The sequence below is a fragment of the Cygnus atratus genome, chromosome 1 (genome assembly GCF_013377495.2).
Source record: "Cygnus atratus isolate AKBS03 ecotype Queensland, Australia chromosome 1, CAtr_DNAZoo_HiC_assembly, whole genome shotgun sequence".
Lineage (NCBI taxonomy): Eukaryota > Metazoa > Chordata > Aves > Anseriformes > Anatidae > Cygnus > Cygnus atratus.
In genome coordinates this window covers 66,392,351-66,418,024 of record NC_066362.1, presented here as the reverse complement: position 1 = coordinate 66,418,024, position 25,674 = coordinate 66,392,351, and the positions used below count along the sequence as shown (strand labels likewise).

Sequence of the window (25,674 nt, the reverse complement as noted above, 5' to 3'; positions counted from 1 at the left end):
GCCTTTGTTATACATACTCATTTGTTTTTGTTAAGATGAAGAATTTTAGCAGTAAGCAAACCAAATGCTGCTTGGAACAGGTGCAGAAAGAGTATTCTTCATATGTAGGATAGAGTTACAAATAATTTCTGTCCAGTGAGCCAAACAGATGCATCAGATAAACTGCTGATAAAAAAGAACGATTGTATTGGCACAGATCCACCACACTCCACTGTAGCACATGGATATCATAGGCAAGCATACAAACAGACAGTAGGAAACATACAAAAGCCATGTGTGAGATCAATCTAGTATAGCTAACAATAGGCATCTCTAAATGTATTAGGGCTACAGAGCAGTCTGAGAACCAGTTTTAAATTCACACTAGCAAAATATTAATTGAATCTCAAGATCCATGAGAATAATATGCTGCTTTATAAAAAACAATTATGCATTGAAAAAAAAAAGGGGGGGTTAGGAAAAAGAAATCAAAGGGATCTGGCACACCATAGTTCTGAAATCTTGGTTAAACTGCAACCCACTCGCATGCAAGCTAAGGGGATTTTTTTTTTTTTCTCCAGATGAATTTGATGCTTGTTCTGTTCCTTGGCCAGACAGCAGCACTGGGGCATCTGTAGCTGTAATCTCATTAAGACTATTAGGCTGTGCTTGTGCTTGTGTTCTGTTGCTGGCATGGATTTAGGCAGACAGATGATCCTCAGAGCATGGATGGCTCTCACAGTTGAGAGGGGATGGGCTACACTGTTTTTCATGAGGTTTGAAAATATTACAACTTCTGCTTTGGAAAGGCACTGTTTGCAATCCAGCCGGAAAAGCAAATAGCGACAGGTCCACTCAGTCCACACACAAAAGGGAAATTTATGAACATAGTTTCTGTTTGTGGTAATGGGAGTCACATGTGTAAGTTCTCCACACAATGAAGGCAGAATACACTCCCTTCAGTGTGTAAACAGCATAAAGATGTGCCTGTGCGAGTGTTGGCATGAGATGCTGGACTACAACAAGAAAAACAGAAATCAGAAATGAATTATTTGTTCATTTTTCCACCATGAATTATTTGTTCATTTTCCACCCCAAGAACCAGTTCTGTGTTCTGCTTTGTCCACTCTGTTACAACTAACACAAGCACTGTAGCTTTTGCTTTTTTTGGAACATTTCACCAAACTTTGAAGTATTTTGATGGTAAGGTATGTTTCTAGGGTCAGACACAAATTCTCCTCATTCCATTTAATTACATTACTCTTCATTACAATTCCTTAGGACTTCTTAAATACCTGTTTTTCCTTTTTGCGTTCCTGCATCACACAGATATTAGCAGCTGGTTATGTTCCTCTTCAGCAGTGGCGTTTAAGTACTTCTGCATGTAACAGGGTTTCCAGCCCCTCTGTGAACTCTGCACATGCAGACCTCCTGCACATAAGCCAGTACCGGTTTATGTCATTTGTGCATGAGCCTCAGGAAGCCGTCTTCGCTGAATGAATGCCAGTGTACCACACAGTTCATAAATATGTAAAAGTAATGGGCCCTATCCCAACAAGCTCAGATTCAGAAACGTTTAGCAGATGTTCTGGCTGTGGGGGAGGAAAACAGGAGATGAATAAATACAATACTGCAATAACAAATACTTGGTTGATGAAGCCGTACATGAATTAGAATGACAAACACACCCTACCAGGACTTTGACCTACCCATAAAACAACATCAACATGTTTTATTAATAGTAGTTCCACGTTTTCAGGATCAATAAAGTGACTTCATCGATTTACTTTCCCCTTTTTATTAATACTACTCTAAACAGTGATGAATTTGGATGGGACATAGGTAGAGTCTTTTTTATAGCTTGCCAAAGGACAGATCTAATACTACTCGTAAAACAGTGAGGTTCTCAACGAGGACCCCAGAGCCTTTTGCTAGAGAGCCTAACCGTGGGTAAGTTAAGAGCTTGAAGAAAACTTCCAGACTTGTTTGAGAATCAGGCCTGTTGGTTATTTCTAGACAGCAACACAACAGAGCTGCTCTACACGGCTTGTTTAGAGGAGTAAAATGATGTTGTTTTAAAAACAAGTATACAAAACATTGCTCAGGCTCTTTCCTAATCCAAACTCAAAATAGTAAACATGCCTTATAGACCTTAATGCTGCTATGTGGAGTAAACCAGAGCCAGGGGAAGCCCTGCACAGGCAGCTCTTGTGCAGGACTCATGTAGCCCAGATTAGGTCAAGAACCAATGAGGTGTCTCGGTGATGATGTTGCAGGCCTTGCTTTCTATTCTGCTCGACCAAGATATATTTAAATCCATTTCTTTAGTCCTTCTCAAGGACTAGCTGAGTAAACGGAACTGCTGTACTCATGATTTTTTGTTTAATATATTAATTGCATAGCATGACAACAGTTGTCTTCTTGCATATTTACATTTTGCTCATTGAAAAGCCCTTGTCTTTCTGCTTTAGGTGATCTTGTACCTCTTTACACATCCAGGTGTTCTATAAGCAACCATGAAGTCAAAATCATCTGGGTTACTCTTCCTTAGTGTCCTGTACAGTTCTGGGAGGGATTTTTCTGCCCTTGTGTAGCCTTTCTTTTAGGTTGTCTCTACTTAAAAAAAATTATAGTACGGTGTAGTGAAGTGAAAGTTGTGTGTTTCTCATTAGCTTCTCATATGCCCACAGCCCTGAGTAGTAGCAGCAAACCTGACTGCAATTTTAGATTTTACTACTTGGACAATCTATGAGCAGTGAAATTACCTGGAGTGTGTATGGACAGACCCAGAACCTCTAAATTCCTAAAATACTCCCAAATGCTCAGTTTACATTCAACATTCAGCAGATTTGCATGTAGCTGCAGGGAAACTTTCCTTATGAGTTCCTATCTGAATGTGTATTTTCTTAGCCTGAAGGATTAGAAATGTTTTTCTAAATGCTCAAAGTTTACTGGATCAGTGGGCTGGCTTTTTATTGCCCTGTCAAGCTGGAGGAGTTTTGACCTAGAAAAGCCTTTACGTTTACAGGGTGAGCCAATAAGTACTTTTTCAAAGTGAATTAGACTTGCATTTGCTTTCCTGTAATGAAACACCACCAGCAGTTTATTTGGAACTCAGCTGCCACCCCTGCACACAACATCACTCCAGATTAGTGTGGACTTGTGTGTTCAGGTTGGCGGAAAGGGTTAAATATTTTCATTTTATAAATACTACAGTTACTCAAATGCTCATGCGATAAATATCCACTAGCATGCAGGAGGACGTAGGGTGCATGATGACTTCTGCCTTGTATTTCAAAGACAAATTGAACACCTGTGTTATTGCTTAGGGATTAAGCTCGTTATGTTTTCCCCAGAATTGGACAATTTTTCCTGCTAACGGTTGCAGCTGATGCAGAAGACAGCAAATTTTAAGACCTCTGTAGACTAGATTTTCTCTGCTGTCCCTTGGTTTCTTCGGGAAACATTGCTTCTTTTGGAAGCATTCAGCAGCTGGTTTGTATACAGATTACTTTTACATAAAGGAAACATGCTTTAGCTATGCAAGTAGATGTGAGCATCAGAAAATAAGGCAATATAACCCATCAAGGAGATCCCACATTAAATCACCTCCAGCAGGCAGCAATTTAAATGCAGTGACTTTTAGCAGAAACACTTCTGTATAGGAGACAAAAAGTTCTGGTTAATGGAGAGCATTTCAAATGCTTCAGCAGTGCTTTGCTTTCACATTGTTGCCTTGACTTTTACAAAGTGACATGGACGTGGAAAGTGCAGGAAACCCTCTAGCACCGTAAACATCACGCTAAGATGTATTAACTGGAGGGGTGTTTGCAGAACACACCAAGTGCTCCTTCCGTTCAACATAACAGTGGTAAGTCCTCATCTGGGAGCATGCTGCATGCTGTTCCTGGCAGTGAAATTCAGGACAGACATGGACTAAAGTGAGAGCCTCCAAAGATGAGCATCACGAATCACCAGAGGTCTCACAACGTAACCTAGGAAGACAGATAAGAAGAAATGGCATTTAGGTCTGGAGAATATAATAAGTGACACAGTAAGTCTTCATGCAACCAAAAGGCTGCTGCAAAGGTTAAAGGAACAAATGTTTCCTTTGTCTTTGATGGGTAGCATGAGAAATAGATTTAAATTATGGTAAAAGGGATCCAGGTAAATCACTATGGAAAAACTAAAGGCAAAAAGAGTGAATCATGAGAACAGAATGGCTCGCCTGGGTAGCCTGTGGTGTCTGCAGCGTTGGAGGTCTTTAAGAGGTAAAACAGATGGGGCAGAGATGCTTTCACAGGGATGGAGTTTGAGGACTTCTCAGTAACCCTTCCAGCCCTGGAATTCAGTGATCACCTCCTCATCTGAAAATTCCCTTGCTGTTTTTACTCGTTAGTTCTCAGTATTTGAAGAGGTTACCAATTCCCACAGGACTGGCCGTGCACCTGGCAAGTTCTGAGTTTTGGAAGGCTGTCAACAGAGAATTCAAGATTCCTTGGCCGTTTTTACTGTGAAAATAGCTTTGATATCATGGAGAAACTAAAAGCTTCTTTGGATTTTCTTCTGTAACTTGCCTTCCTTGCTATAATCCTTGTCTAACCGGGAGCAGCAGCTGGCCCTTGTGAACCTTCAGTTATTTTAGAACCTGAATATATAAAGAAGGCAGGCCCTATTTTTGTATATATTGATTTTTTCAAAATGGGGCACTGTGCCATAACCTGACCTTATTTTGAGCAGCTGCAGCTCACCTCCTTTTAAGAGCTGAACCCTGAGCCACGGTGTTTTTCCCTGGGTTGGTTTGGGACTGCTGCCTCGACTGCTGGTCAGCTTACTGGAGGTGACTTCTGGAGCGTGAGGCACCCAGTTTTATGGTGCTTGCAGGCACTTGTTCACAGGGAATCGCTGCTTTGCTGACGCGAGGTGATTGTTATCTAGCCCAGTGCAAAGCAGCAGTACTGTAAAGGCCTCAGGGAACAGACAGCGATGGGCTCACCTTGCACATCACAAGCCTGGAACATCAGAATTCTGCAAGGCTGAGCTGCAGGATTTCAGTTTTCTTAGCTTGTTTATACGGAGTAGCCATTTTGTACCGATATCCCAACCCCTCGCTTTTGTGTGCTCTCAAGGGTGTGTTTTATTAGCCTAAAGTTCTGTATGGTATTGCCTTGCACCCTCCTCCCCCTCTGAGCACCACGTGCGCGCAGTAAAAGGAGACATGCAAAGGAAGCACAGTGCTTTGTTTTTGCTTTAGTTCTACTTGTTTAAACCCTTCCTCTTACAGTGCATTGTGAAAACTCCTCTGGGAATCTGACAGCATAATGATGCAAATAACCCTGTCATATGACTAAGCCTCTCTGTTGCTGGATTCCAAGACACCAAGGCAGAACGTTCAAGTCTTGCTGTGGATGGCATAGGCAGCTTCATTCTTGAGTGCAGATGGATCTCCAGTTCCCTAATGGGAATTGTTTGGGTCCTAATTAGCATTTTACAAAATTACTGTTAAACTGACAGCCCTCCTGATTGTTCAGAGGCAAAGTGCCTAGCCTGTAATCAGTGGACACACTGCATGCAATGGCCTCTTTAAGAGCATTTAAAAATGTCTTCTATATTGCCATCTGTGAACCCTCGCCTCCACCTACTTCCATCTTGCAGTAATTTAACACATCCTCAACCTGCATCTTTGTTGAGAAAAGCACCTCGATCTTTTGGTTATCAGCAGTTAATATGAGCTGCTGCCTCCCCTGCAAAGAACTTGGGTGACTTCAAAGCGGGGAATTATCCACTAACTGCAGGTCTTACTGCCCCTTGGCACCTGCACGTGGACGAACATAGGCACCTGCTCAGGTAAGGACAGACATCTTTGCCAGATTTTCCACCATGTAAGCTGAGTCAGCTGGCTGTGGCTCTCAAGTGATTGCAACCGGTAGCTCTAATTTCTATGCTCATGGAAACTCCATCAGTAAATAGGGTGGGCTGAGCCAAGTTTGTATCAGCCAAAGGCTTTCCTCCATCTGTTCTCAGACAGGGATATAGATAGTGATTTGGGAATTGTGTACTTCTGGCTGATATTTGTCGCACCACAGCACAGTAAGAATTTCCTCTGCCAGGTCATGAGCTCATTTGGTGCATCTCTTATGAGCGGTATCATTTTGGTTTGTATCACGTTATTGCAGTACCTGACTGCTTTTCAAGCCAAAATCAAACCCCAAATCTTTAACAGATTATGGAAGTCAAAAATTCTCTTAAGGTAGGGTTGGAAAAGTGTGGCTTTGGTATGAGATTAGAACTGTATGGCTCTGGATACAAAAGGCATTTGAAATACCTCTGCTGGAAAGGCCGACGTAAAGGAACACTGGTGTACTTTCATATTACCATTGCTATTATCATATAATCCTGGGTTTGTACCCAATTCTTAATTCCTGGATTATTCACAGTGCTTCTGTATTGGTTTGCATTCTTGCTCTGTTCAAGTGCATGTTAGCTGGCTCCCCTGGCTCACGGGCATAGTCAGCTGAGCGTAGCAAAGACAATTTATATACATGTACTGCTTCTATACAGTAAGTGGTACAGACAGGAGTGAAATATATGTAAGTGGTACAGAAACATGTAAGCGCACACAGACATGGGTGTATGTATATACTGAGTGAAGTGCTCTTCCTGACAGCCAGTTCAGATGCAGAGCATCCAGCCTGGAAGCAGTACTTTGAAAGCATTTAAAAAAGCAAATGCGTGTATACCTATAAACCTACCTATACGCATACTAAACATCAGTAGGTTTTCGGTGCTTTCCTGCAGGGCAGGATTTTGTCAGCTCCCTGCCCACCCAGCACCTCTGCTGTACCAGTGTCACCCGAGGGATTAGTCAGTACTTGGGTCTTCCACACTGACTCACTGAGCAGGAGACAAGGGCAAGGGAGGCAGCACGAACCCTCTGACGCGATCTCACTCGCTCCAGAGCGCGCACGCGAGGCCCAAACGGGAGGGTTGCCATGCCCACGGCTCCGCGCCTCTCCCCGCCGGCCCCAGACACAAATATATTTAGCTCTTTCTCGACATGACCCCGCAGGCACCCACCCGGCCATTTTGAGGCCCCCTTTGCCACCGCCCCGCGCGCCCAGAGCCGCCCGCAGCGTTTAACAACGCCGCCGCCGCCGCTTGGGGCCCTCCCTCAGGGACCCCCTCAGGGACCCAACCGTCAGCGCCACACTCCCACCCCTAACGGCCGCCGCGCGCGCGCCCCCGCCCGGGGCGCTTTAAACGGTCGCGGCTTAGCCCCGCCCTCTCCTCATCGCCCCGCCCTCTCCTCATCGCCCCGCCCTCTCCTCATCGCCCCGCCCCCGTCGCCCCGCCCCGCCCCCTTTTTTTTTTTTAATCCCCGCTCCGCCAATCCCGTTCGGCGCGCCCCACCCCGCCGCCAATCACCGCCTGGTCCCGTCCGATTCGAGCGCGGAGGGGGGTGGAGGGCAGTACCATCGGCACGGCGCGGGGGGGAGCGCGGCGGGGGGAACCTCGCCGCCCGGCCGCGTGGCTGTTACCGTCGCTGCCTCCCCCCCCGCCTCCTCCCGGTGCCTTTCGGAGCTCCGCGTACCCGCGGGTGGGGCGGGAGAGGGGCGGAGCGCGCGCGGGGGGAGCCCCGCCCCACGCCCTGCCAACGGCCGTCGGCGGGCAGCGTCCGGCCGCGGCATGAGGCCGAGGTGAGCGGGGGGGAGCGGGGCCGGGTGCCGCGGGGTGCCGGGAGCCTCCCGGGGCCTCCCGGGGGCTGGGAGCGGGTCCCTGCCCGGCGCTGGGGTGTGCGGGAGCGGGCTGCGCGCTCGCTGGTAGCTTCCTTCTGCCTGGCGCCGGCACGTCCCCGGGCGGCTGCCGGGTGGTGCGCTGCGGGGCTGCCTGCGGTAGGGATAGCGCCGCGTGGGGCTGAACCCCTCGGTCACGGGGTGTCGGTGCTGCGCGGCGGATCGAAGTCGGCGTTGTCGCTGCAAGCCACCCAAAAGCCCACCGTGCGCTCGTCGGCAGCTGGAAATGAGCAGTTCGCGCTCTGGTTAGGAAGTGGGTAGGTTTGCTCCCAGCTCGGGGCCTGCTGAGGTACTGGGACTAAGAACATGGGGGTATCTAAGTGCTTAGTACATCGCGCTCGTTCGTACCCCAAATTACAACTGAAAGGTATGGCTAATTGGTGAGCTTGGAAATCCGTTAGTCCTTCAGGTAGTGGTCAGGGAGTCTCCTCCTAAATGATACAGGATGACCGTAAAGATTTTCCTTCCAAGTTGCGTTTCAGTATTTATGGAGAAAACAACTAACAGTTACGGTCATCGTGAATGACAAGTATCCGAATTTCCATCTTCAGTAGGTTTGAATGTAAATCCTCTTCCTGCCTAACGCTCTGCGTTGGGAAAGTGTCCGTATGTGATTGTATATCCTCGTTGTAAACCTAAACACAGATGGCTGAGGTCAGGATGACGTTTTATTTTAAGCTCACCTCTCAGGGTTTCAAATGTCCTGCTTTTAACCTCACTCTGCTCACGCTTAGGAGCATTCTGCAGGCGTGCCGCGCGTGAGAAAGCCGAGATGGTTTGCAGGTGCAGGTCGCTTTCGATAAAGACTGCAGCACTGCTGCTTCTCTGAGCGAGTCAGCTATTGGAGTGCGTGTGGTGGTGCTGAGCTGGCGTTGCGCTGCTCTTGGAGAAGGCTGAGCCAGAGCTGGTCCTTAGTTGGACGTGCTCCGCTCTTGCAGGATTCCAGAGTGGCTTCAGTCACTTAATCCACTCGTGGATTACCTCGCTTTTTTTATTCCCCGCCCCGCTTCGCAAACACAATGGCCGTACTGCCAGCGTAATCTTAAAGCGGTATTCGGAGTAGCTTGAGTTAGAGGCAGAGGGAGAGCCCTCTATGCTGGTGCCACCTTACTTGGGCAGCAATAGAAACTTCTGCTCTGACTGTCCCAGGAAATGGCCAGCGAGAGCAACAGCGGAGCTAATGCACGGGCTTTCTTTGGTGTTACGGCTTTAATTCAGTGCTAGGACCATAGAGAGGGCTTCGGCATTTTGATCCTGGTGTCATCCAGCTGTGACAACAGGCTGGTCAAAGCTTGTTTCAGCCATGCAGCATCCAGCACTGATGCTCTAGGAGTCTGTTCCCTGCCTGTTGATCTACATCTAACCAGCCTCGGGTGGAAACATCCTTTCACTGATGGCTAAAATCTTCCGTCGGTGCAGCTCTCAGTCAAGGGTCCTCGCACCAATTCCCATGTACTAGTAAAGCACGTGTGTGCTATTAGGGCTTGTCTGAACTACGTGTTTTGTTATTACATGGGCGTGACGTGCAGCTTTGCCAATACACTGTACCACCGCTCTGGTACTGCTGAAATACTCCTAACGCAGATGTAACCTGAGAGAGTTTTCCTGGGCAGGTGTTTTTACTTTAGCAGATGCTAACAATAATCTCACCTTTCGTTTAAAATGGGGAGGAGGGGGTGGCTTCCAGTGCTAACTCCAGGCTTTTTGTCCAGTGGCTTTGGACACGAGCTCCATCAGGTGAGCGTTTCCTGCATTTTTCTAGGTCTCCCAGCAGTGCCAGAGCCTGGAGCTGACCTTAGGCGTGCTATCTAGCAGGCTGTAACTGAGATGTCAGCTGTAGAGATAGAGATGCTGCTTGTAATTTCGTGGGTGGCAGTAAAGCAGTAATGGTATCGATCCAGCGTTCATTCTGCAATTTGGAAAAGATGCGATAAGGCGCAAGAGACGGGCACTGTTTATTTGTTAGGAGGGGAGCCCAAAACAGCAGACAGAGCAGACATAGGCACATCAAATCACCACCCTTTCCTTCCTTTTTCTCCTCCTCCCTCCCCAGTTGAATGATACGTTCTGTTATAATTGCACAAGGGAGGGGGAGAAAGGGAAAAGTGCATTTGGGAGGATGCAAGCACATGCTCTGAGTGTATGTGAGAGATTGGCACATAGCCGGGGTCTGTGAGGGGTGTGAAAGCATTCGGAGCCCAACTGAGTGTTTGGGACGCGCAGACACTGAATTACTACTTGTCTGTTCCTCCTAATTTTGAGGTAGTTGGGATGGGTGGTTGGTAGGGCTCTAGGAGCATTTGGTTTCTTTGCGTCAACAGGAAATCATGACGTGGATTGTACCTGTACACGTTCTCCTGCCCATATCGTATCTTGAAGGAGCGCTGTGAAGCTCTTACGTGTCTTGTGACAGAAACTCAGTGCCCAGACATGGGAAGCAATTTAAGGAAAGGAAGGTTGCTCACCTCTGTGGACAGTCTGTCCTTTACTCCCCCTTCCTTTCACTTTATTTCTTTTTTGGCTTAGCATCAAGAGGAAGCTCAAATATGTCTCTCCTTTATGTTCTGAGGTACTGGAGTTGTCTCCATTCAAACGTGTTTGGTGCGACTAGGAAAGGAAATGCGAGTTTGCTGATCTTAGACAGCAGTAAATTAACAGCAGAACTGTCTCAGTTTCAGGAAAGAGGAGTCTATTTCATCCCACAGTTCTCAAGGAGAATTCATAATCTTTCTGCTAGAGGTGTGCAGTGGCAGCACAGCTTCTTGCTGAAGGCAGAACATGATTGCTCCAGCAGAGATCAGCTGTCCTGAAACTGTTGTTTTTGCAGTGGACAACATGAGAAACTGCCTTGCATTTTTGAGAAAGGATGATGACGAAAGCTATGGAAATAAGGAAAACCTTTTTACCGCGTTCCTTTCTATCAGCCTGCCATTTCTGCCCTCTCCCTAGATCTTCATCTGGGTTATATGTTAACCTTTCTCCTTTCTTTCCCCGATAGCGTCTATGAGATACGATCTTTTGTGTCTAGCCACATGGTTAAAACTAGTCTAGGCTGTCCTTGCTGTGTGTCTGGATATTTTTTTGACACTCAACCATTCAAAACAACGACCATTTTTACTGCAAATGGTGTTTTTGCGTTTGTTTGCCATTGAGGATTTTAGAAAAAAAATGCTAAATGGTACGTGGGTCCTGCAGGCACTGGCACTGGCCAATTTTCTTCTTGGTCGCTTTCTGCTGGCACGGACAGCGGCATACTATGGAGAATTTGACATGTAGTCCCAGCTGTCAACACTGCCAACCTTCAGGCATCCGCTGAAGCCTCCCTGTTTTCTGTCTTCACCTTGCTCATCCCGAAAGAGGAGTGGCAGGTACGGGTGCTTTTCTCCCACCATGCAAGCGAGTCGTGTAAACGCCTCTGGAGCTGTCGGCCCCGAGATCTCCAGGGGGTTTCTTCCTGCCGACCCTGCCCTGAACCACAACAGCAAGGCAGCTGGCCGAGCGGGCCACTGCGTTCTGTCCTGAACTGTTTTTTTTTTTTTTTTTTTTTTTCTTGCTACACTCCCTTCTTTCTTTGAATCCACTTGTCTGGCAGTCATCCCATCCCTTGAATTGGAGCCTGTGTGCAAGAGGTGTTTTCTTGCTCTGCTTCTGTGTAGCATACCGCACAGGGGAGTTCTGATTTAGCCTGATCTCATACGTTATTGTAGGGTACAAAACAAAACTTCAGTCCTGCAGTTTTCCCTTTTTTTGTGCAGTTTCTAACATTAGGAATGTTTGTCTGATAGTATGGGTCTTTCGCTGTGTTTGTCTGCAGCAGTATTCCAGTCATACAGCTTAATTAAAATCTGGGATATAAACTACTTATTGCATCAACTTCCTCTTTGGCCAGCAGGAAAATTGTTCTGTATTACTGCTTTCTGCCCTGCTGTTTGGAAATAATTCCTCTGAATCTGCAGTGCTTTGAAGTGAGGCAAGGCTTGCTGGGAGCTGCTGTGGTTGAGGGAAGAGGGCATTTCAGAGCATTGAGGACTTTATATTAAAAAAAAATAAATCTCTTCCTTTCAAGCTTTCCTTTAGTTACATCCTTTCTCGTTGGCTGCAATATGCTTTGGATTGAACTTCATGTGATGTCTAAGGAAGTCTTAGGGTATAATCCTCTACTCTTCTAAGTAACTTTTGAACTGAAGTGGCTTAATGGAGGGTATAACTTTTAGTGATTTCCCTTTAAATTATTAAGATCTCTACCCTAAATCTGTGGGGAGACTTATTGCTGGAAGTTAAAGTGTAGGCAGAACAGCAGCATTTTTGTGGTATCATATCTTAACTTGCTATCTCTGCCATGCAAGTAAAAATGTTTGTGGCCACGCAAGCCCTATCTAACATCTCTATCTTTTTATGGCCTTGGTAGAAGGGTGGTGGTTGTAATGGGATGGTTGGGAGGCCCTTCTTGCCCTCCTCTTAGTGTCTCTAAATGTGCAGTGTGGACTTGCACAACTGTTAAAGCGGGCTTCTCTTTTGTTAGGTCCTATAAAAAGGTTGATATCAACTGCTTAATTTCTGTGAGATGCTACAGCTTGCAAAGATTTGCATCATTTAACACTTGTGTTTTTTCAGGGCACAGTAAAGAAATGAATCTTGAGGCACCAGAATTGGCTCAAACCCAGTTAAAAGCACAACTGGTACCCACCCAGTGATACCCACGTAACAGACTACCCTGGATCTGGTGTTGCTAAGTATCCTCTTAACACTTGCAACATCATGGTCTTGTGACAGAAGGAATAGAGGGGAGATGGGAGACTCTTCTCCTCTGTTGTGTGATCATCTGCACAGAAATGAGGCAAGTGTGAGCCTAGGAGTCTTGCTTTAAACAGCCAAATGGAAGAACGTTTTGCTGATCTTTTCTGTAGAACAAAGTTATTTCCAAAGTTAGGCAGTCTGTGTGCATTGTGGATGGGACTCCATCTGCTGGGAACAGCAGAGAGAGAAAAGCCACCTTAGGCTGTCAGGAAGGGTAAACAGTCTGGGGACTGTGGCCGGATTCCGATGACTCGCTTAGCCAGGGAAATCACTAATTAAGTGAGGCTCCCGTTGAGATTTTGGGAGAGCTGTGCCTCTTCCTGCACTGATTGTAAAGAAAGATGAGCTCAGAGTTAGTTGCCTTTGTGTATGGTTTCCTTGGTGAGCCTGGGGAGGTCAGTGCCTTGCACCTGGTATTTCGTCTGGATCTCCAAAGTGTTGTTTGACTTCCTTTGGACTTTGCAGGGAGAATAGGACTGCTCACGCGTCCAGATAATGTAGGGAAAGGCTCAGAGTCAATGACACCTGGTCTGCTTCCAGTACTTCAGAAGAAGAGCAGTTCGTGCATGTGAAGGTAGATGGAGGAGTTACCCAGAAGCAGACAGCCTCAGTAGCTGATCTCTGCTATTTTCCACAGTGATGGTACTTGGTGTTCCCTCAGAAAAGGCAGGTGGGCTACAACTGGGACCATCGCTCTATCTTAATACTTTTCATGTTGCTTTTGTATTGCATGTAAAGCCTGTTGCATTACACTTATGCCTGGAGACCCACCCAGGACTCTGCTGTGCCAAATGCTGTGTTAAAACATAGTAAAAATGTCCCTGCTCTGAGTATTTTTTTGCTTAATAAGGCATATTAGAGTGGAAGAAAGCAGATATGATTTTCTGTTGATGTTTAGAGCAGTGAACGTTGGCAAGTTTTGAATTTGGTGCATTGAGTAGAATATTATTTGATAGTGGATTTATTTCAGGATGTGAGCCAACCTTCCAATCATCCTGTGGGGCACTTCTGAAGCTGCCGAATGTCAACTCTGTGGGCTTATGGGGAGGTGTGTGTCTATGGGAGGTGTGTATTTCTGAATGGTCTGGGAACCTTTGTCTTGTAATATCTGGTCTGCATTCGGTTCAGATGTCCCTGCCACATTCTGCTTGTTGTCTAGCTCCCCTCAGCTTGGTCACCCCTCATGACATCGAGTGGACTTGCTCCTGAACTGCTCCTCAGGCAGCTCTTTGTGCTCATAGCACACTTCTCCTGGAGCTAATGTCCTTCCCAGACAGTTGGCGATGGGACTTCCTACAATCAGAGCAGGGTACGGTATTCCAGCTGGCTGGCTTGTTCCCCGAGCCAATGCCACAGTCTACTGATCCTATCCTTGATGCAGTTGTGGTTGTCAGTGTGTCCACCGTGTGGTTCGTGAGAGGAGGGAGGAATCTCCTGACGCACGTTCCTTCCCTGTGGGACAGAAGGGGGATCCTTCTCGTGGTGCATACAGCGTGTAGCTCCTCTCTCATCTCCCCGGGGTCAGCTTGTTTGGGTTTTGACTCTCCTGTACCCTCCCATCTCTTGTTCCTTCCCCACGCAGGGACAGCCTTCTGGCCCTGGTTGGGCTGAATGTCAGTAGCACTGAAGAATGGAGTCTGGCATCCCAGCAATGGTGGAGGGTTTCTGGTGTCTCACCCTTGCATGTCACGGCACGGTGGCACTAGAAAACTGGCTTTTTGGGTGCCTCCAGAGCAGAGTGCACTGTTTAGGTTCTTTACTTGGTGCTCCTTTTGGTTTTCTCCTCTTATGCGTTTTCCTTCCTTTAACCCATTGTCCTCTTTTCTGTTTCTGGTCTCCCCCAGCTACTTGCTTTTTCCCCCTGGGCCGTTTACTGTTCTACCCTTCTTTGGTGCATGGAGGAGAAACTACTGACTTTTTTTTCTTTAGCAATATCTATAATCCTATTTCTAACTGGGGGAGCCAGTGGGAACATAAGAGCAGGGTATGTCTCATGGACTGGATAAGCTGTGCAGCTTGTTGTATTATTATTATTTTGAAGTGAATCAGTTAATGTTAGTTTAGAAATGGTATAGTCCCAACTGTGATCTAAAACAGCTAAATTGCTTGGAGAGTATCACTTGAGATGTTTGCTTCCTCTGTAAGAGAATTCTTCTGGTAATGTGCCCTTTTGTGGACGGTTGTCTAGATGTCTCGTCAGTCTGGAGAGGCTTGTTTTTAGTGCTATCTGCTCTCTGGAGAGTTTATTTTTAAATAGTTGCTGAAGCAACAGTCTTGTAAAATGCTGCAGTGTTAGGATAGAAAGAATTAAAGTGTTTAGTAATCCTTCAAAAGGGTAGAAATAATTGTTTCTATCTTCCCTTCTCTAAGGCTAGCTGAAAGCATTGGTGAAACCGCGTTCTAGTAGAAGACTAATTTCAACATCTTCTTCCTTAGAGCCCCTCTGTTTCAGTTTGGGAATGTCCACCTTTTAAACTAATGTCAAAACCAAATGTTTGAGTCCAGGAACTGCTGTCCACTGTCCTTCGCTCCTGCTATAAAAACATGGCTTATCTTCTCCTGTGACGAATTCTGCCAACCTGAGATGGGCTGTGTCTTTAGACAGTCACTGTGGTCCTCGTGACTCCTACAAAGCAGTAGAGTGGTGCTTCAGAAGCCAAATCATTTACTTTTTCCAGAAGAAGCATTTTGTAACCTTTCCTTCTTTGTGCCAAAAACCCGGGGTCTTTGCTGTTTACTCTGTGCCAGAAAATCTCAAAGAAAACATTTTTCAAAGAGGTCAAATCTCCTTATGCTCTGTTCCTGGGGCGTTGTAGGAGCTTTACATTATATCATTTTCTTGATCTACAGTTCTCAGTTCGGTTGTATCAGCACGACAGTTATGCTTAATGAAGCTGTTGATTTTATTTGGAATCGTGTCGTGTCACTGATGAATCAGATGATTAATCGAAGGCAATCGCAAACATCAGCACAGACTGAGTGATGAATGGACTGAGAGCAGCCCTGAGGAGAAGGACTTGTGGGTCCTGGTGTATGAAAAGCTCACCATGAGCCGTCAATGTATGCTTGCAGCCCAGAAAGCTGACCGTACCCTGGGCTGCATCAAAGCAGCGAGGCCAGCAGTGCGAGGGAGGGGATTCTGCCCCTCTGCTCTGCTCTGTGAGGCCCCACCTGGAGCCCTGCGTTCAGCTCTGGGGCCCCCAGCACCAGAAGGACATGGACCTGTGGGAGTGGGCCCAGAGGAGGCCACGGGGCTGATCAGAGGGCTGGAGCACCTCTCCTATGGAGACAGGCTGAGGGAGCTGGGGCTGTTCAGCATGGAGAAGGGAAGGCTCTGGGGAGACCTTACAGCGGCCTTCCAGTGCCTGAAGGGGCCTGCAGGAAAGCTGGGGAGGGAATCCTGGTCAGGGAGTGTAGTGATAGGACAGGGGGAATGGCTTTAAACTAAAAGAAGGTAGAGTTAGATGAGGTATAAGGAAGAAATGCTTCGCTCAGAGGGCGGTGAGGCACTGGCACAGGTTACCCAGAGAAGCTGTGGCTGCCCCATCCCTGGAGGTGCTCAAGGCCAGGCTGGATGGGGCCTTGGCCAACCTGGTCTGGTGGGAGGTGTCCTTGCCCATGGCAGGTGGGTGGAACCAGATGGTCTTTCAGGGCCCTTCCGACCCAAACCCTTCTATGATGATTCTGTGACGCAAAATGTCACCTCCAAATATAAAGGGTTGTCTTTTTTCCAGGTCTTTATTCCTTTGCTGCTCTATTCCTGTGGTCTTCAACTATCACAAAAGGCCCTTTGTTGTTCATTTGGCTGTTAAACTGCATTTATTTTATGCTTCATCAAGCTCTTAATGAGCTCTGGGTTTGTAATATCAAAAGTCTGGATCTCCAAGGGTGAGAGAAGCTGACAGGTTTCATAAAACTGTAGGGAAGAACCATCGTACGGGAGAATATCCCAGGCAGGCAAGGCTTTTTTGATGGTAGAGAACAATGGTGGTAAATTCTTTATTATGCATTTATGCATTCATGCAAACTTTGATAACTCACAGGCATGATGCTTTCTCACAGTCAGAGTCTCCAGGTGGATTCCTCTATGAGGCATAGTTCTTTGGTCCTAGGCTGTTAAGAAAGCAAGGGGTTTCAGAGCCATGACGTACAACAAAAATGAAAAAGAAGGTAATGAAAACAGAGGAAAGAACAAGCACAGCCGAGTATGTTCAGGACATGGAGGTTTGACTTGGCCCAGCAGGCCGGTGTTTGGTGCACACTTGCCAGTCTTGGTTCTTCCTTTCCTTGTTGGTGTCACAACAGAGATGGATCTTGAAGGGAAGACTCTGCAATGGACTGGAAATAAAGTGCTGTCAGATGAACACAGTAAATCAAGATGAGTGCTAATTTCTTCTGTTAGATTTGAGGATGAATTGCCTTACAATGCTGTGCTAATTATGGCAATTGAGGAAATGATTCACAAGAGTGGGCAGCTGAGCGTGGTCCTTCTAGCAGCTGTCTTAGCTTAAGCTAGGTTGACTTATTTACTAGAATTGTTTCATTTGCTACAATGACAATTGCAAGATCTCTGTTTTAATTTACATGGCTTAGCTGGAGTCCTTTGACACCTGGCAGGAGAATGGCACATCCTTCAGCCTGTCTGCAAAGTCAGGCATCCGATTTGGCTGTATGTGGAAAAGTTTCTGTACAGGGGTGTGGACTAGAAGTTTTTTTCAGTGCTGTAAGTTAAATGCTAGGCTGTGTAACACAACCAAGATATTTAGTGTCAATAGTTTCACTGCATGCTGTTTCATTTTACTGGAGCTTGCTGCTTACTTCGTTGTGGAGGCAATAGCCTTGCAATATCCCCGGTACTGGGGAACCTGGCAGTGGGTAGATTTTGTGATCGTGCTCTCAAATGCAGTCATGACTTAAAATAAGTAATACTTAAAATGCGTTTCATTCAGTTATCTCAACTCTCTGCCCCTATTTCCCCAAGTAGAATGCAAAAGATCAGTGTTCCCCTTGGACGGAATAGCTCCTGCTGTGCGTTACACAAGTTGCTCTGACCTGCTGGAGCTTATGCCACAGATAGGCACAGCAAACACATGCAGGGTCTACGGAGTTTCAGTTATGGCAGCGAAATCTTTGGGTATCAAGGTCATGGCCATGAGATTAACTTGTGTACAGCAGTCCCTTCCATGGAAAGGAGTGGTTGGTAGACATTAACTTTTTATAAGCTGATGACATTCATGTACTGCAGAAAGATTCTCCGTTCCGTGAAGATCTTAAAAACGGTGTCGATGTGAACCCCAGCCAAGCCCTTCAGCTCCGGGATCAGAGGGGCTTTTCTTTAGGAGTAGAGCGGGGGGGGAGCACGATGGGCTGGCCAGGCTTTTGGTAAGCATGCTCTAATTTGTGTCAGTCTGCTGGGGCACTGAAGCTGAGCAGTAGTCCGCTGCTCGAGCGTGTTCTCACCTGCACATCAGCTGCGGCACCTTAGAGTGGTGATAGGATGTTGCGGGTGGAAATGACCTTACTTTTCTGCCAGGCAAAGCCCTGACAATCAGGAGTTAAAACTTGGAGAGGAATGAACTGAGGTCAGCAGCACCAGCAGTCTGTTCAGTAAATAATTTTCTTTGTATACTTACTCCATTCTTTCACTCAATATTTGCTCCACTTATTCTTTTCCCTTCCTACACACACACACACATGATTTTTTCTGGCTTCATTATTCTCTCTTGCCCTAGTTATTGCCTTCCAGAGGCCACTTGTCACTGTGACCCTCCCTCTGGCCAAGGAGCTGCCGATGATAGGTTTCCTGTAAAAGAACCACCCTCGAGCTGGGATGGACACCTACGTTCAGCGCTGGAGATGCCAGGCTGTTTTCCAGCTGCTCTTGCGAGTCCTCTTGCTCTGAGCACTGCAGTGGTTGCACAGAAGGCAGCGCGCAGGAGGCAGAGTACTGTTCAGCCAGACACAGAGGAATCAGGAGCTGTTTCCCATCTCTTTTCCCCCCGTGGGGGCAGGCTGTGAGCTCCTGGGTGAGTGAGCATCTGATACGTGGCACGTGATGTTCCAAAATGCAAGGGGAAATCTGTTAAAATAGCCATGCTGTTACTGAGAATTTAGGTGGTTGTAGGACAAAGCATTGGTTAATGGTGGAGCCTGCGAAATACAGCAGGCTGTGATGCTGGTGCTTGGACGTGATGCTACGAAAAGAGAAAGCTTTAAGGGTCACGGATCTGAGGATCCACAGAAAACAGCTAGAGGAAAAAGTGTGATTTCTGGGGTGGGGGGTGGGAAGTGACCTTGAACGTTTGTTCAGTGAAACAATCCAGGTGTGACTGGTGTTTAGGACATTATTTTTTGGGAGGCCCTTTTGTTGGGGTGGGAGCAGTTCAAATGTTCCTGTATGTGTTTGGAGATCCATTTTGATTTTTCACTGCAAGTGTAGTACCTGCATCTTGTCACTTTTGCACGTGATGCTGTAAATGTTCCTGTCCCCAGGCTTCTGAAAGGTGTGCCAAATCTCTTTTTGTGGGCATTAAATTGACCTAAGGCCTCACAAACAGGAAGAAATGAATGTTTAGCAGGCATAGTGTAGCAATTGCATGGCAACTATTAAGACGATGGCCTGTGTATAATCGTACATACACCGGGGGCAGGAGGGGGGCTCTGGTCTGCGCTGCTCAGCCACTTACAGCCTAATACTTCTTGCGTGCCGTTGGAGCCTCTGTGTACCTCTCCTTTAGGGCACTGTCGTCTCCTTCATTCTTCTGAGATTTTTATGCTTTCCATTGTGTTTTCTTAAATGAAAAGGCAGCTCTAGAAACAAACAAACAAAATTCCTTTCTTGCTTGCCTTGTGGTTTTCACTTATAAGAATGATTTTCCTTTCACTGGTATGGCAGTATTAAAACTGGGACTCTTCTCAGCTAGACTCTGTTGCTGCAGAGCCAGTGGGGTCAAATGAATGTAGTGCTTGCTCTAAGAGTTTGGTTTTTACCCCCCTTGGTTTAAATACTGATAGTAGTGAAGTTAGGGATCTGAAGATACTAAATCAAGACAACTGTTCATTGTTCTCTAAACAGACTTTACATGCAGCTTTCCTATAGCTGCATTGTTCAGTGAAGTGCTTTACTTTTCAGTAAATAGACAGGCTTTAAGGCCCTCAGGTTCTTCACATCTGAAACAATAGACGTAATCATCAAAGCTAAATACAAAAGGAGAACAATTACAAAGGGCGTATTTTTTAGGAGTGTCTTGGGCAGCGCTCCTACCTCCAGCTGCTTGTTTTTATCCTGGGGTGCTGTGTCCTTTTCTCCTCTTGTTGTCACACAGCGCAGCTGTCTGGGCACGCATGAAAAGTCTGATCAGAAAACTGATCTCGGTTTAAAAATAGCCTTGCTGGAATAAAAGATAGCGAACCTGGTCAGGTTTGCTGTGCAGTCCTATGGCTGTTGTAGCGGCATTCCTGGTCGGGTGGGATGGCTTGGTGTGGAGTGGTGATGGGGCTACTGTCAGTACTGCCTGGGGGGGGTGGTGGGTGACAGAAGTTGGGGTTGTTGCTTGATGGTATGGATTGTATTTGGGGGGATGTGCTTTCGATACCTGTGGAGAAAAGGGGGTGTGGAAAGGCTACAGTGTCTATGAAAGCGTGAAGCAACAGATGCAAACTAATATGGGAGAGAAAATATGGATAGTGGTTGGATGAGGGACCGCAGAAATCACTGTTTCTCTTGAACCATTCCTATTTTTCTGGTTTGGGGTTTTGGTTTCAAGGCTTGTGTTGCAACCATGTTCTGTCTTTCTAGGGTCCAGGCTTCTGCGACACCGTAGCTTCCCTGTTAGCTGGTGTCTGCTTTCCCTCGTAGCTCAGTGAGCTTCTTCAGCTGCGCTTGTGCACTTCAGCTCTTATCAGCTGGTTTTGTAAAGAAAAATCCCTCCTCCCTGTACATGACCCCTCATAATAATACTTGTACTAGGAAAACGTATACTGCTTGCTTATTCTTAATTATTACCAAATACGTGGAAAAACTTGAGGCTTCTAATAACTGAAGAAATAACTACGTTTTCCTGTGAATTGGTGATCAAAAGTGGTTAGGCAAAATGATTGGAATGCTACCAAAAAACAAATAAACAAAAAAAAAACCAACTAGTTCTTAGATTCTTGATACTCAGCCTCTTTGGGTTACTCTGAGACGTTTCTAGCCAGATAGCTCCTCTTTGTGATCCTTTCAAAGGGCTTTGCATTGATCCAGGAGGACACGTGCTGTGGTGAGGCCTTAGGATGGTGCTTTCACGTGAAATTAAGTAGGAGCACCCCGTGTGTCAGAGGACTTGTTTATATGGGGTAGGGTAGAATGGACGAGAATAAACTCTCGCTGCACTTGGAGAGTGAAGCGAGGTGGTATGTCTCGCTGATTGAATGGAGTAGCCTCTTTCAAGAATGGGGTTTCTTACCTCTGCCAAGCAACTCAAAGCAAGATCCCCAGTGGCCCCGTGAGGGAGGAGTCGGTGCACTCGTGAAATAAGTGCTAGTGAAAAACTGGGTCTGAACCCTGGTGGGTCCGAGTGTTACTCAGATGTACAAAGTCTAGAAGAGAAATTGAAAGGAAATAAGATTGGAAAGGAAGGATCCAGCTGTCTTTCCTGTTTCACAGCAGTTGCATGTGAACCAGGGCGGAGTGCACAGGAGATACTGATAGTTGCTTTTCTGTCGTCCTCCTGTACTTCGCTCTCTAGTTCAGATAGACATTTGCAGCACTGCAGGATTTCTGTGCGTAGCCTGTTCTTATCAGGAAAGTAGTGTTACCTTTTAAACCAGTGAAAATAGTATTGATCTGACCTTACGTTGGAGTTCTTTCATCTCCAGCTGTTCCAGCCATTTTACGAGGGGAATAAAAGCCTGCGTCCCCACTGTTTTTGAAGGGAGGTGAATGAAGTGCAGGGTTATCGTACTGTAGATGACCTTCATAAGCTCAGATACAGCTAGGATAAGCATCTACGTCTCTTCCTGTTCCTGGGATCGGTACATTAAGAAGGAACTTCTGTCTTGCAGATGTGATATACGTGTTTGAGGGCATGAAATAGCAGCTAATGCATATACTAACGAAGCCCTACGTCTGTTTTTACATATGCATATGGGTATGAATTTGCAAGATAGTGTGGGTGTGAATAGATGCAGGCCTGGGAAAATTGTGATGGCTTGTAACTCTGCCACTTGGCGCATACAATGTGTACAAACAGAAACTTGTAAAATAGTATTCAAAGTAAAATAATTTCTACCTTCTCTTCCTGTTTGAAAAGAGTCGTGAACCCTAGTATGCTTTTTGTGTTGTTTTTTAAGCATAACTAGCACTTGCTGAGAATCTCAAACACACACACCTGCACCCACCCTTTGTGGTGTTGGGGACTTTCTGAATGGGAACTGTTGTGTGATGTTGTTCACGTCCCCAAGTAGGCAAGCCTTGTAATGGTACAGGCAGGAAAGTGAACAGCATTAGTGAACGCAGCAACCACGCTTAATATACACTGTGATGTAGAATGAGTGGCTGGTGAAGTTGGCATGTTGAGAAAGCTTCCTCTAGGGGTGTATGCATCGGCCTGTTTTGTGACAAGGCTGCATCTCCTCCTAGTGCTTGGTTTTGGTGGTTTTGTTTATTTGCTTTTGAGATTAGTGATTCGTAGTTACTTCATAAAATCTGATCTGCTGAAAGCTGTAGTTTGATTACAAGAATTTTTCAGAAATCAATAGTGTTTTATTTGCTGTTAGATCTACAGTGTTATTGAAGCACCTCTTTAACACCTGTAGCACTTCTGAAATTTCCATCGTACTTGATGGTCTCTGTGAACCACTTTTACTCCTTTAACAAAGAGCAAGAGTATCAGTAATTGATTCTGAAGTCTTTCTGTTGGTGCAGCTATCACTGATGTAAATGTTGAAAGGCTACTGATTCACAGGGAGGAACACAGGCCGTTCGGTAAATTCCTTGATTTTACTACCGAGTTGGTAATTGCAGAAATAGGAATGCAGTGTTCTGCTCTCTTATTGACTCTTGTATTCTTGTTTTTAAAGGTGTTTGGCCTTTTATGAGGAATGACCTAGTGGAGACAGCTTGTTGTGCTTCTAGTATTCACAGTATCTTTTTTTTTTAACCTGTTGGTTCGGTGATATTTGTCATTTTTTGTCTGAAAGTTCCTATTGTTTATGCTTCTAACCCTATCTCTGAAAGCTTCTGCTCCTCAGGCCAGCTGTGAGTAATTAATTAGGCAATTCTGTAATTATGTATCATTAACTGCTCTTTCAGGAAACCAAGAACCAAGCGTTTCTGTTACTACTGACTTTGTCAATGTAATACACATTGAACTTGAGTGCCAAGGATGGACTCAATTGGGATTCTTCCCTCTGGGGTCCTGTTCCTGCAAACTCCCAGCTAATGCCTCTTAAAAAACAGCTGTCAGCTATATGCAGGAACTCAGTCCATGAACTCCGTATAAATTTGCCAGTCTTCTCAGCTGAAACTGGGAGCTATACTGAAATATGAAGTAGAGCAGTTTTTGTACAGGACTAGTTTTGGCAGCAACGCGTGAGCCATTTTCATACTGTAGAAGCTAGTAAATTAATAGGCAGTCAATAACAGGAGTTTCAAACTTGAACTGAATTGGAGTTGATATTTGAGTGTCAATATATGCCTGCTCAGCCATTTTCCAAGGCAGTGAGTGATCCTGTTGTTATTGCAGTACCTGCTCCTGGTGTAAGACAGCCCGTGCTGCACCTGGCTGTGGTGTTTCCCAGTGGATGGATTTCCTCTCATGAAATTGCTATGCCCTAGGGGATACTTTTTCAGTGTTGCCTAGTACAATGGGAATAATTTCTTCCCTGTTTGTTCCTGTGTTCCTTTTTTTTCTGGTTGCACTGAGTTATCTGCTTCCAAATTAAATTATGGAGATGACTTCCACAAGCTGTCAGGTGGTGCCTGAGAGACCTTTCTCTGTGTGCTTCAGGTCAGCCAACAGAGCAGAGGCAGCTCAGTTGGCCAGGGCTAATGTATGGAAACTGTTAGAGCTCTTGCTGCTCCTACTCAGCAAATTAATAGGGATGAAATGTAAGAGTAAAGAGGAAAAAAAGAACTAGGTATTACCACATTCAGAAAGGGAAGTGGCCAGAACAGCTGTATGTGCCTTCTGTCTTCTCATGCCAGCTCATTCATTTTAGTAAACCTGACTTGTTGTCTCTTATTTTTATCTCACTTTTGAAAGACTCCAAATTTTTATAACTGTTTTAAACACTTCTGATTGAGAGATGTAGATTTTCCTATGTAAGTGCTCACTTCTGGTTCTGTAGAAAGATAGCTAGTGAATCATTCCTAGAGTAGTATTGACACTGGTGATGAGGCATGAAAAGAAATTAAATGACCCATAGACTGATGACTGTGTTTTCTTATCTGAAGAGCACAAGGGACAAATATGAGAACGTACAGTTTGACAGCTGAAGGAAGTGCGTATGGTGTGTTGGGTTTCGTTTTTTTTTGTTTTTGTTTGACTCAGCTCTGTCTTTCTAGAGCACTTAAATGAGCAAATGACTTGCTCTTTTTCCTGACCTGGCTTTTTTGTTCAGTCTCAGCTGAGGTGCATTTCACAAACAAATTTTGTGGAGGGTTTTTTGAATGGCTGACTTGCCAGATGTGAAAGCACAACTTGGGCTGCTTTGTTGGTAAACAGTATTAAAAACAAAACCAAAAAAGAATAAAAACTATAGCAGCGAGGGCACACAAATTTTGTAACTTCTCTCCTGAAGACAGAATTCCTTTTCTTCCTTAGCAGCTAGAAAGGAGGCCACAAATCTAAGCTGGAACTCGGTGTCTTGACTGGAGGCATATGAGGTATTTGTTCTGCACTCAAGATCTCTGGTTAAGGGCAGGTGAAAGGCACCTTTCCCAATTCTTTCCTGCTCTGATGTAGCAGCCCAAGAAGCAAGAATGTTGTCTCCCTGTTTGATAGGGTTCTTCATCTGTCATAGCCCCTAGGGCTTTCTGGCATGAGTAAGTTGTGCAAGAAGTCTGTGAGACCAGGCAGTGGGTTCTGTGGGCAGAAGATAGCTTCCCTATTCCTTTTGAGGATGAGTTTCAATATACTATACTGGTAGTCATATCTCTCCAAGTGGCGTTCCTCGTGAACCTGGATTCAGATGATCCATTGAAGTTGTTTTGGGACCCTGGACAGATGTCAGCTTCATGCTTCCTCTCTCTTTCTGGTATTGAGAGTGAGTTGTGACTTTTCTACATCCCACAGAAAAAGCTGCATGACCAGAAGTCCAAGGCTCTGGCCCAAGTGAAGTGTGAGGCTTCAAAATACAGAGAGAGAGCCTATGGTTGGTTAACGGGAAGGCAAAGCCCCACCATAACAATTTGTTAATCGCTAGACAGCTTCCTTTCTGCAGAATGCTTATCAGAGAGAAAGTGAGTAATTTACTTAGTGATTTTCCTCCAAATGCCAGTTCCATGACATAGCGGAAGCAAAACTTCAGACCTGGGCTCTGAGAGGAGAGGGCTGCAAAGAGCTTGCAGCGTTTCAGGCCAAAGCTCAATTCACTTTGGTATTTCCTGGTATTCCTTCAGTCTCATGGCAATAGGAACTTTCTCAGACAGTCCAATTCTAAGTTGAAAGCTTTTTTTTAAAAAGCAGAAAACCCCGTCAAGTGTTATCTTTCCTTAGTCTTTAGTGAAACACCTTTGGCATAAGAGGTTATCTCATACACAGTTGCAAGTTTCCTCTACCTTTCCATGAAAAAAGCTACTTAGAAAATGCTTAGTCTTTGTGATGTGTTCATAAGTCGTACGTTCTGACTGTGAAAAAGGCAAGATACTGCCATTTCCTATTATTGTTGCATAAGAGTCCAGAGCAGCGCTACCCAGTGCTTGCAGCTTGCATCCCTAAGGCTTTTTATTGTTTTCTTTGTGTAGTTGTATATGTGCAGCAGCAGATGCAGCTTGAACTTTGATTGCTCTGCTCCTTTCCAGACCACTTGTGTTTTTGGCTATGCAGTGGCCATTCATTTGGCACATTGAAGTAATGCACTTATCTCGGATATCTTGTTTCTCTGAGAATGTTGTACTGCA

General features: G+C 45.6%; 1 protein-coding gene across 6 annotated transcripts in view; it reads left to right on the top strand.

Moving 5' to 3' along the window:
• The first annotated feature begins 7,583 nt into the window (after nucleotides 1–7,583).
• MICAL3 (microtubule associated monooxygenase, calponin and LIM domain containing 3) overlaps nucleotides 7,584–25,674 on the top strand; it is a 158,955-nt gene continuing 140,864 nt past the window's right edge. For all 6 annotated transcript variants that reach the window (XM_050715470.1, XM_050715459.1, XM_050715466.1 and 3 more), the window contains exon 1: nucleotides 7,584–7,676. The gene's annotated coding sequence lies outside the window, so the exon portion shown is untranslated. The remainder of the gene's footprint in view (nucleotides 7,677–25,674) is intronic.